This window comes from Camellia sinensis, chromosome 15, assembly GCF_055761805.1.
Source record: "Camellia sinensis isolate YWXY chromosome 15, ASM5576180v1, whole genome shotgun sequence".
NCBI classification, from domain to species: domain Eukaryota; kingdom Viridiplantae; phylum Streptophyta; class Magnoliopsida; order Ericales; family Theaceae; genus Camellia; species Camellia sinensis.
This window is the reverse complement of record NC_138975.1, coordinates 88609632-88621769: the sequence shown is the minus strand read 5'-3', so window position 1 is coordinate 88621769 and position 12138 is coordinate 88609632.

Here is a 12138-nt window from a genome sequence, read left to right as displayed (position 1 = left end):
AAAAGTTTCCAAAGTTTCACCCTTGGTTCAAATTAAATAAACATAACTATATTTAGTATAGTCATCTATGAAAGTGATAATATATTTTTTTCCCACCTAGTTTGAATTGATTTAAAATCACAAAGGTCACTATGAATTAATTCAAGTGGCTCTGTACTTCGTTCAATTGAATGAAACGGAGTTTTAGTTAATTTTGCCTCAATACAAATTTCACATTTATGATTTACCTTAATGTCAAATTTAGGTAAACATTCTATATTAATTAATCTACGCAAAGATCCATAATTAACATGCCCTAGTCTGTTATGCCACACATTTGAAGACTCAAGCAAGTAAGAAGAAGATGTATTATTATTAATAACAGAGGAGACAACAGTCATTACATTTAGTTTGAAAAGGCCATTAGACATGTAACCTTTTCCTACATTCATCATGTTTTTGGTAAGTAAGAATTTGTCACTTTCAAAAACTAGCCTAAACCCATTTTACTCAACAGAGATCCAGAGACTAGATTCTTGCGAATGTCCGGTACATGCAACACATTGTTGAGAGTGAGTTCCTTTCCAGATGTCATTTTTAGAATAATCTTTCCTTGTCCTTCAACTTTAGAAGTCGAAGAGTTGCCCATAAAAAGTTGTTTGCCGTTGTCCATCACAGAATAGGATGTGAACATCTTTTTGTCAACATAAATGTGGTGAGTAGCACCAATGTCCACCTACCATTCTTTAAGATTTCTGACAAGGTTTGCCTCGGAAGCAACTGCAGAAAGATTTATGTCATCTATGCCATTAGAAATTTTGTCCACTTCGGTCATATTGGCTTAAGCAAGCTTCTTGCTTGATCTTTTTTTGCCTTTGCGCTTGCTTCGGCAATCTTTGGCCCGATGTCCCTCTTTGTAACGAATATAACATTTTCTATTGAACTTGTACTTCTTAGTTTCTCCTTCTTTAGAGCCTTGTGTAGAACTTTCTTTAGAATATTTTCGTTTCTTTGTTTTTGGAGCATGTTCCACCACATTTGCCTTAGAGATGCTTACCAGCCCACTTCTCAGAATTACGGTTGTCCTCCTCAATCCTTAAACGCACAATTAATTCCTCCAAAGTCATTTCTTTGCGCTTGTGTTTGAGGTAGTTCTTGAATTCCTTCTAGCCTTGTGGTAATTTTTCAATTAAGACAGCAACTTGGAAGGATTCACAGAGAGACATGCCTTCTGCATGAATGTCATGCAGAATAAGTTGGAGATCTTGAACTTGGTTGATCACAGTCTCAGAATCAACCATCACAAAGTCCAGAAATTTGCCTACTATGAATTTCTTCGAGCCAGCATCTTCTGTTTTGTATTTTTTCTCCAAAGACTCCCAAAGTTTATTTGCCATCTTGATAGGACTATAGACGTTGTACAGTGTGTTATCAAGTCCATTCAAGATGTAGTTCCAGCAAAGGAAATCAGCATGTTTCCAGGCATCGACCGCAGTAACCACTTGTCGGTTGGTTTCATCCTCCTTCAGAGTAGGAGCATTCTTACAGGGGGAAATGCGTCGGGTTTAGAGTAGTAAGATAGAATAGCATTTATGCTGCCATCTTTTAAAATCAGTTCCTAAGAACTTCTCTAGCTTCTCACCGTGATTGACTAGCACAGTCACAACAGGAGGAGGGGTTAGAGCAATTGCAGTCACCATCCCAGTACTTGTTTGAACATTAGTTTCAGTAGCCATGAATTCTAAATTATAAAACAAAATTATAATTAGAATTTTATATTACATAGAAAATTAAACCATAAGCACAGAATTTAATTCTTTAAAAATAAAAGAAGCAAGAATTGTAACTTTTATTTCCAATTAATTTGGAAATAAAATTTAATTTAAACAAATTAATTCCACACAGAAAAATATTTTTGTAACACTTCAAAAACTAAAATACTAAAAACAGAATTCTAATTAATGAAAACTTTCGAAATTATTTCTAAAAACCAAACTTAATTTCTGACCAACTACACAAATGAATATTCTGAAATTGTTAATGACTACCAGTATATTACTACCAGTTGTCAAAGAAAAAAAAAACAGTATATTATTACTATTTGTCAAATAGTATATTACTACTATTTATATTTTCCAACCAGAATATTACTTTGTATAATCACAGAAAATAATTTCTATAGGAAGAAGAAAGAAAGAAAGAGAAACAAACAAAAAATTCTGTATAAATAGAATAATTCAACCATGTCTTAAGATTGTTAACAATCTTCTGTGTAAAATAAATAACTTGAAACTAAATCAAACAATTAAAAATAAATTACTTACAGAATTTATTTACTGAAATGAATAAGTACAAAAATTGATCAAGTTGAGTGTGTGACATTCTGTCCTTAAGACAGATTCGCCCCGCTTCGGTACTTACGGATAAATGGCGTCTATCTCCCAGGATACAATGATCTACACAGATTGTAGTAGCACTCTAAACAATCTGTACGGCGAACTACAACCGGTGTTCTATACTCTCAGAAATTTCTCTAGAAACTAGTATGAAGAATAATGCAAAGTGAGCAAAACTGGGAAGAGAAATGAATTTTTTGGATGTAGAAATCTGCTGGAATGATCCAATACTTATGGGGAAGTGGTGACTGTTTGGACAGACCTGAACAGGTACGAATTTGAATTAAACAAATACAAATTCAAATCGAACAGGTATGGTTCAAACTGAACAGGTATGGTTTGAAATTGAACATGTTCGGTGCACAGTTGGAATCTATCTGTTGGACTGTTGGAAATTGGACCGGATGAGGCATTGTTTTGGATAGAAAATTGAATTCAAATTTGGCAAAAAATTTGAATTAATTTCATTCAGAAAAATAATTTTCCTGCAGAATATTTGGAAAAAATTCAAATAAGTTTTGTCCGAAAAATTAATATTAAGACCGGGCTAGGCCGGATGGCAGCGGCGGTGCGCGTGTGTGGTGGTTTGAGCTGTAACGCCCTCAAAATAAAGCATATAAACCCAATATTCATGACATTCATAGACATAAGAGAATAAAGCATGTTTCCATTCATCAGCGTATTTAGTACAAAAGTATTACATGTTGACAACAAAAGTAAATGCCCTACGGGCTTACAACTTTCCAAGTCAACACTTGGGTTCATCAAAAGAAGAGTTCTAACTCTTTATACAAAATAAGCCCTTGGCTTGATTTAAATGTAATACAAAAAGATAACAACAAAAGATCTTTCGGCCTCTAAGCCTCCCAAGTTACGTCCTTGGAGGTGGCATACCATCTGTACCTGAAAATGATGTCCCATAAAGGGTAAGCCAAAGCCTAGTAGAGATATACTAAACCAATTATGAGAGATAACTAAAACATTTGCATTCAATAAATGATCAACACTTGTAAACCAACTTACAACACTTTTTAGTTCTATGACAAATACGTTCATGTTTCATTCCACCTTTCTTTACTTAACCAATTCAAATTTATAAACATGGCTCATTATCTAGCCAAATAATTAAATGAGACTACAACTCATATAAAAAATACTTCCAATTATCCAATATTTGAATGAGACTACAACTCGTATTAAAACATTTCCATTACTTCAATTATTTACGTTATGCAAACATAATTAGAATTTCGGGACTTTCACCCTGGACACTCCGGCCAACTTAGTTATCAATGGAGTCCATCCCCTATCTCCTCCCAAAGAGGTTTGAGAGTACATCCCCTATCTCCTCCCAAACCATGGAGTACATCCCCTATTTCCTCCCAAACAAGATACATATGCAATGTATTTAAACAGTTCATCATATACAATGATCAATCCAGGTACATATTCAATGTAGCACTTCAACTGTCATATTCAATGACATAACACATTTGATTAGTTTCAGTTTTCCCTAATCAACATACAGTGTCTACAACAATCAAGACTATCTTCCACTGATAGCCCAAAGCAGTTATCTCTAGACAGATAATAAATTCATCAAACAGATAAATTATCAACATTTTTATAGGTGAGTGATTAATCAATCCAACTACACCATTCATTCTCATAATTTCCCAATTTCATGATTTTCAACTCAATTTCATATTTTCCCAAATTAATTATTCAAATTAATTTATCACATTAATTAGGGCATTTTTTCCTTTTTTCAAATATCAGCCCTAAGGCTCAATTTTATCAATTCGACAACAATAATTCCATTTTTCAAGACCTCACATACACGTGGAGCTCAACAAATTGAAAACCCCCTTTTATAATTTCAAAACAAATCCTAACTTTCCTAAAATTACCATAATCCACCATTTATACAAAGTGACTAAAATCTATGTCAAAACTCATAAGAAGGAGTAAGGTATCCCTACCTCAAATGAAGAGACCAAATGGAGAAGATGAAGAAAACTCAAGATGCTCCAAACCCAATGATTTTCGGTTCAAAACGTAGCCCACACCAAGCTCTACCTTTCTTACAAAGGAACTAGGATAGAAACACACTAGAACTAGGTGTATTCTTAGAGAGAATGTGTATAGAGAGAGAAGAGCAGCCGAATCTAGGGTTTGTGTAAAAGAGATGGTGAAAAAGTGAAGAAGAGGCTGCTGCTGCGAACTGATATATTCGAGACTCGCTCGAGCGAATGAGTGGTCACTCGAGCGACCAGACACAAAGAAACCTCGCTCGAGCGCAGAAAGCCTCGCTCGAGCCAACAACACGAAGCTTCAGGTCTGCAACCCAGAAGCATGCTCGAGCAAAGAAAAGCTCGCTCGAGCGAAGAAACCCAAAACATAGTCCTCACTCGCTCGAGCCAAGCAACACAGCCTTCAGGTCCAAAACTAGACGCAGACGCACGCTCGAGCGAAGGAACCCTAGCTCAAGCGAAATGACTAAAACAAGGAGCTCGCTCGAGCGAAGACACCAAAAACTGGGCAGCAACCATTTGTTTCAAAACACACCCAACCTGTTACAAACCTGCCCAACACATCCCAAAACTCAAATACAAGGAATTTAAGGATGGAAATGAAACATATGTAATAACAAACATCCACGGAACCGAGTCCGGAATACAACAACCAATGAAGGGAAACCGGGATCGCTATATGAGCCAAGGCTTACCTTATCCGTAACTCTTCCATTCTACAAACTTGGGGTGCCCCTTGGGACCCAACCCAAGTATTTTTACCTAGAACTTATATACACACATAAGTTCTCTTTAACTTTCAATGTGGGACAACTATTTCAAGGAAATTCACATTTTACTTCTTTAATTGTCCATTCCACGAACCTGAAAATGACGTCAAGTTCTCATTCACTCATAAATGGTTTTGATTAACCATTTGTACCATGTGACTTGCCATGTGGTAAGGAACACGTCACCTCTTTGGACTCACCCCAAAAGACGTGTGGGCCCCACTCAAATTTGGGCTCAAAATTAGCCCAAAATAAGCCTATAAAAACCATATTTTTCCAACACCTACTCTGTGCCCTAATCTGTATCCTTGGCCTTGTCGCCGTCGCTCGCTGTGCCTGGATTTGCCGAATCTCCGCTATATCTGCTGGCAACTGTCCACATTGTCATTGTTGCACTCAAAGCTTTTTTGGTTTGTGTGAGTAAGAGGGGAAGAGAGAGAGAGAGAGAGAGAGAGAGAGAGAGAGAGGCTGCTATTACTGAAAAATAAATCCACGCCTTCGTGAAGTGGTTGATAGGGGCAAATATGTGTGAGTAGTTTGGTCATTTTGTAGAAGTATGTTCTTATGGAGTAAATAGTTTAGTGCAAAGATTTTTAAACCAAAAAAAAATTTTAATTTGAATTTATGAGCCGAGTGTCTATTAAAGTATTAATAAATTTTAATTATAAAATAAATATAATTTTTAAGAAAGTGCTTTAACTTATGGAAAAAGGTATATATATGTATATATTCTTTTTTATTTATCTTTTATTATTTTTTTAATTTATTTTGTAACGAAATAATATAAAAATTAAAAATAATATTTTCTAAGTGGGCGTGTCAGACCAGACTAGGTTGTGTTAAAACTTTTTATCTCAAACCTAATTCAAAAATTAAATGGGTTTAAAAATTTTGTTCAGCCCAACATTATGGACTAAATATTTTTTGGACTAAATATTTTTTTCACGATTATCTTTAAATCATTTAAAAATTATTTAGGCCTCGTTTGAAAATAGACGTTTTAAATAATTTTTTAATTTTTTGGCTAAAATATGATATAAAAAAAAATTAGTTTGTTTGGGATGATATTTTGACTTTTTACGAAAAGATGTGCAAATAGTACAGAGAAAAGAAAATTTTTGACATTTTTGTATAGGTTGTTGGTTTTTTAATTTTTTTAACATTTTTTTAACTTTTAGACTAAAAAGTAATATTGTCAAACGAGACATTAATATAAATCAGTGGAACTAATTAAAATATAGAAGTTCTAAATTTATACATGCTACTCATTTCTCATAAGCTCATATAATTTACTCGTGTTACCTATCTTTGAAGGGGGAAAAAAAAAGGCCAACTTAGGGTTTGTACTACACAAAATCATTTTTTTTTAACCATACACAATCATCGAAAATTGTATTTTTTTTTTCTATTAATTATCAACTAATAATTTTCTTAATACATCACAGAATTTAAGAAGTAGGTCTAAAAAGTGGATGTGTATATTATTTTTCTTTAAGATATTGTGGTGACCTTAGAAGGTGACAAAGCTGTTCGAAATGAACTAAAAAGTGAAACACTTCCATGAATTTCATGTCATGCATTTAACATTTCCACAAAATTGGACCAAAAAACACCCTGGAAGGCGGCGCGTGGTCCGCACGCGCCACCTGACGCCGTGGACTGCTGCCACGCGCCAGACGCGCTTCCGACGCGCTTCCACGCGCCATCACACTCGCATCAGCGGCTCTGTCCACGCGCGCGCCATCCGCGCCACGCACGCACGCCACGCGCTGAGCCGCGCAGTTTTCCTCCACGGCTTGGCTGGCTTGGCTACTGGTATTAAGGCGCTGTTTGTTCTGTTTTAAATTATGAATTGCGTTAAATGGTCATAATAAATTCGTTATAGATTTGTTTTATGCGTGGTTGGTACCGTTAGATTCAGAATTAAATTTTCCATGTTCTATAAAATTTTGAAATTTTTATGAAAATAAAAAATATTTTTTCTGTGAGAATAATTCATTATTTATGCTTTAAAATGCTTCTGATATTGCATGAATAATTTTCTGGGGTTGAAATTTTTATTGTAGACTTCTGAAATGTTTTATTGTTTGCAGGTATATTTTTTTTTCAGTTTATCAGATTCTGAAATTTTTTATTTCTAATTTTATGTGTGTTTATTAGTTATTTAGGTACCGTTTGGTAACACTTACGTTTTCAGTTTTCTGTTTATATTTACAAAAATTTAAAAAACTCAAATAAAAACTTGTTTGGTAAAATTTTTGATTTATAAATCAGTAGTCTCAGTTTATAAATTTGGCCAAAAAATGAAAACACAAAAAATGTGTTTCCATTTTGAGTTTTCATTTTTTTTTTTACCACCCAACACTAGCCACCACCCGCCACCATTTTCCACCACCGTCTTCCGCCACCACCACCCACCTGCCACCACCACTCACCACCCACCCGCCACCACCACCCACCACCCATCCATCAGCCACCACCCACTCGCCACCACCACCACCACTATCCATTACCCACTTGTCATCCAACCACCACCACCCACCACCCGCTACTACCATCCACCGCCCGCCACCACCACCCACCACCTACTTGCCACCACCACTCACCAGCCACCTGCCACCACCAGCCACCCACCACCACCAGCCACCTGCTACCCACCCGCCACCACCCACCACCACCACCATCACCCACCACCCACTCGCTACCACCTACCACCCGCTATCGTCACCCACCCACCCACCCACCACCACCACCACCACCACCACCCACTACCACCCGCCATCCGCCACCCACCTGCCACTACCACCCGCCACCACCACCACCACCAACTCGCTACCACCCACCATCCGCCACCGTCACCCACCTACACACCATCACCACTCACTACTCACCACCCACCCGCCACCACCCGCCATCTGCCACTCACTTGCCACCACTACCCACCACCCGCCACGGCCACCACAACCTACTCGCTACCACCTCCCACCTGCCACCGTCACCCACGCACCCACCCACCACCACCACCCACCATCTGCCACCATCACCAGCCATCCGCCACCCACCTGCCACCACCACCCGCCATCCGTCACCACCACCCACTCGCTACCACCCACCACTTGTCACCATCACCCACCCACCCACCACCACCCATCACCACTAGCTACCCACCACCCACCGTTACCACTTTCCATCACCGTCTTTCGCCGCCACTTGCCACTTCTCACTATTTTTTATATTTTTAAAATTTTTTAAACATTTTGTCAATTACTAAACGTGTTTGTAGTTTATGTTTTTCTAAAAATAAACAAAAACCAGTTTATAAAATTTTTGTAAATATAAACTGAAAACGTAAACGTTACTAGACACACCCTTAGAATTCTAGAAAAATTCCAGAAATTTTTCTGAAATTTCTGGAATACCCACGAGATCCTTCACTTCAGACTCTGCTGAAAAGGTATGACTATGAAAACTTTTCATCCGCTGCGTTATACTTTGTTTTTACATTGGTATCAGAGCATGAATGGGTATTTTCGTGTTTTCTTTAATCATGTGTATATTTTTATATATATGTACACATTATATACATGAATGTTTATAAAGGAGGAAAATGTCAACTCTCATTAGATTAAAAGCATAAAAAACCCTATTTTTATGTTCATTAATGTCATTTTTAATACCATAAATGATTTTATTTTGGAAAAAGGAGTCTGGCAGTACCGAAATTGGACCAAAAAACACCCTGGAAGGCGGCACGTAGTCCGCACGCGCCACCTGACGCCGCGAACGGCTTACACGCGCTGCCACACGCTGCCACGCGCCAGACGCGCTTCCGACGCACTTCCACGCGCCATCACGTATGCATCAGCGGTGCTGTCCACGCGCGCGCCGTCCGCGCCACGCATGCGTGCCGCGCGCTGAGCCGTGTTCTGAGCTGCGTGCTGAGTTGTTCATGGCGTCAGGTGGCGCATGTGGACCACGCGCCGCCTTCCAGGATGTTTTTTGGTCCAATTTCGGTACTGCCAGACTCCTTTTTCCAAAATAAAATCATTTATGGTATTAAAAATGACATTAATGAACATAAAAATATCAGTACCGAAATTGGACCAAAAAACACCCTGGAAGGCGGCACGTGGTCCGCATGCGCCACCTGACGCCGTGGATGGCTTACATGCGCTGCCACGCGCTTCCGACGCGTTTCCACGAGCGCATCAGCGGCGCTGTCCACGCGCTCGCCGTCCGCGCCACGCATGCGCACCGCGTGCTGAGCCGCGCCGTTTTCCTCCGCGGCTTGGCTGGCTTGGCTGCTGGTACTAAGGCGCTGTTTGTTCTATTTTAAATTTTGAATCACGTTAAATGGTCATAATTAATTCTTTATAGATTTATTTTATGCGTGGTTGGTATCGTTAGACTCAGAATTAAATTTTCCATGTTCTATAAAATTTTGAAATTTTTATGAAAATAAAAAGTATTTTTTCTGTGAGAATAATTCATTATTTATGCTTTAAAATGCTTCTGGTATTGCATGAATAATTTTCTGGGGTTGAAATTTCTATTGTAGACTTCTCAAATGTTTTACTGTTTACTGGTATATTTTTTTTTTCAATTTATCAGATTCTAGAATTTTTTATTTCTAATTTTATGTGTGTTTATTAGTTATTTAGAATTCCAGAAAATTTCAGAAATTTCAGAATGATGTACTTTTTATTATGGCATAATCTGAATATTGAATACAGACTATTTTTTGGGTTTGTAATATAGTTGCAATTAAAGAAGCATGATTAGTTATTTATTTATTTATTTGAATTCCATTATTACATGAATATAGCATGAGTTATTTGTAAATTTACATTAAGATGTTATTGTATGGAATTTATCATGTTTTGACATGCCATAGTCAGTGGGAGGTTGTTCGGTTGAGAGAAATCTTTATAGATTTACTCCCGAAAACCAATATTTTTGCGCATGAATTAAATTGTCACCTGTGGCGCAAAAGATGATTACGAGCATCGCGGATTTTAGATCTTGCGACTTGTGTAATATTTTCACTATTTAATTTAGATTTTTGCGACAAAATTATATTATGCTAATCAAAATTAATCCCAATACGAATTTCTCTCTAAATTGACTTAGCTTATGGAAGTTAATTGGTTGACCTAGACTTAGTAGAGATGTTCAAATGTGAACAATGTAATCCTATTCTTTAGATGAGCAAAAGTCTTGGAGACTTTAGGTTAGACCTTAATCGAGCCAAAGTAAGGAAACATGACTCAAAGTCGTCGTGGTTTTGTTGCTTTGTTTGGCACAATAAAAACTAATGTGTGCGCTATGGTTAGTGGCATGCTACGTAGTTTTGGTTGGCGAGTTTTGGAGTTATGAAATTAGTAAGCCCTCAATAGATCTGTATATGATCTTGACTATTGAGCTGCGCGGATTGACTTTGTAATTTGACTTGTAAATAATGTTACATCATTGGATGAAGTAACATTCAAAAGTCACGTCATCCAAGAAATGCGAGCTTAATTAAATTAGTCATTAAATGTAAGACAAGTAGCCAGTATGAGCAGTGTTTTGCTCTCGACCCAATTTATTGGGAGTGGATGGAGCAAAATTTCACGCACTATAATAGTGTGCATTGAAGTATCACTTGAATTTAAAAGATTAGCGCTTAGTAGTAGCAAAATATATTAACACTAAGTAAAAAGATTAGCGCCAAGTGACTGCAGAATCTATTAGCATGGCCAACTTGTCTAAGTCTGGACACTTACTGTTTCCACACTTGAGTGTGAGACATGATAAGGTGCTTCTTTGTGTGATTCCTTTACTAGGCTAACATTTTGTTTTGAATAACGTTTACCACTAAGCGCAAACGTTGCAGCATAGTAATGAAAAGGTCAAGGCTGACAAAATTGTTATGACTCTAAGAATTTGACGCATCGCTTGTGAGAGCATTGTGTTGAATTAGACTCTTTAGCCTAATTCGCGCTTAAGTTACTTCAGGAGCTGTCATAGATTGATAGCTTATTCTTTCATTCTTGTGGATAGTAGAATTAATTGCAAGTAACTATGAAGCGAGAAACAGAGATGGCAAGAGGAGTATCATCATCTTTCAACTGGATGCAGTAAAATGTATGGAGAATAAAATTGACTTGAAGGTGCAGGGGATTAGCACTTACTAGTTAAATCTGCGACTTAGGTGCACTTGGTATCTCCATGAGATCCTTTTATGATCTAGTGAATATGAATTAGTCGTGAGTCATTACCTAGTTGAGTCTAAACCTTTAAAACTTGTCTTCGAGAACTCACACATTAAGATGATTGGAATTAGTTTATGACATTAGTCATGAACCGGTGGCTTATTATACTTAATCACATTAATGAGATGATGATACGATGGTTTGAGTAGGCCTTCTCGGGCCTACTCGCTTATGACATCCTGCTCTCATGTGAATGTGTAACTTTGTTTGCAATGGGTGCGCACAAGTAAGTAGGAAAGCCGTTAGAAAGTCATTTGTTTTGGCGCATTTAGTCCACTATGATATTTGTGACTAGATATATGTAAGGGTATGATAGCTAAGCCTCAATCTCGACACATTTATAGATTACGATACGCATCTGAGTCAAGACTATTTGATCTCCCACAAGTCAAAAGTTTTGAGATGATTTTTGACATTGCACATATGAGGTTGAGATTAATTAGACAACAACTTTTGTGCTTTAAGTTTTGACCAAGGTGGCAAGTATCTATTTGAGTTATTTTTTAGAAAGCTTTATGAAGAGAAATGGATGCTTAGAAAATTGATTATTCCTAGTACTCAACAACACAATGGTGTAGTAAAGATAAGGAATTAAATATTGTTAATGTTAGGTGGATAATGGCTCAAAATGTTTCTCAATTGGGAATTGCACTAGTTTGTTGCCTATATCCCTAACTAGGTGTCCTCCATATAAAATTTTTATAGC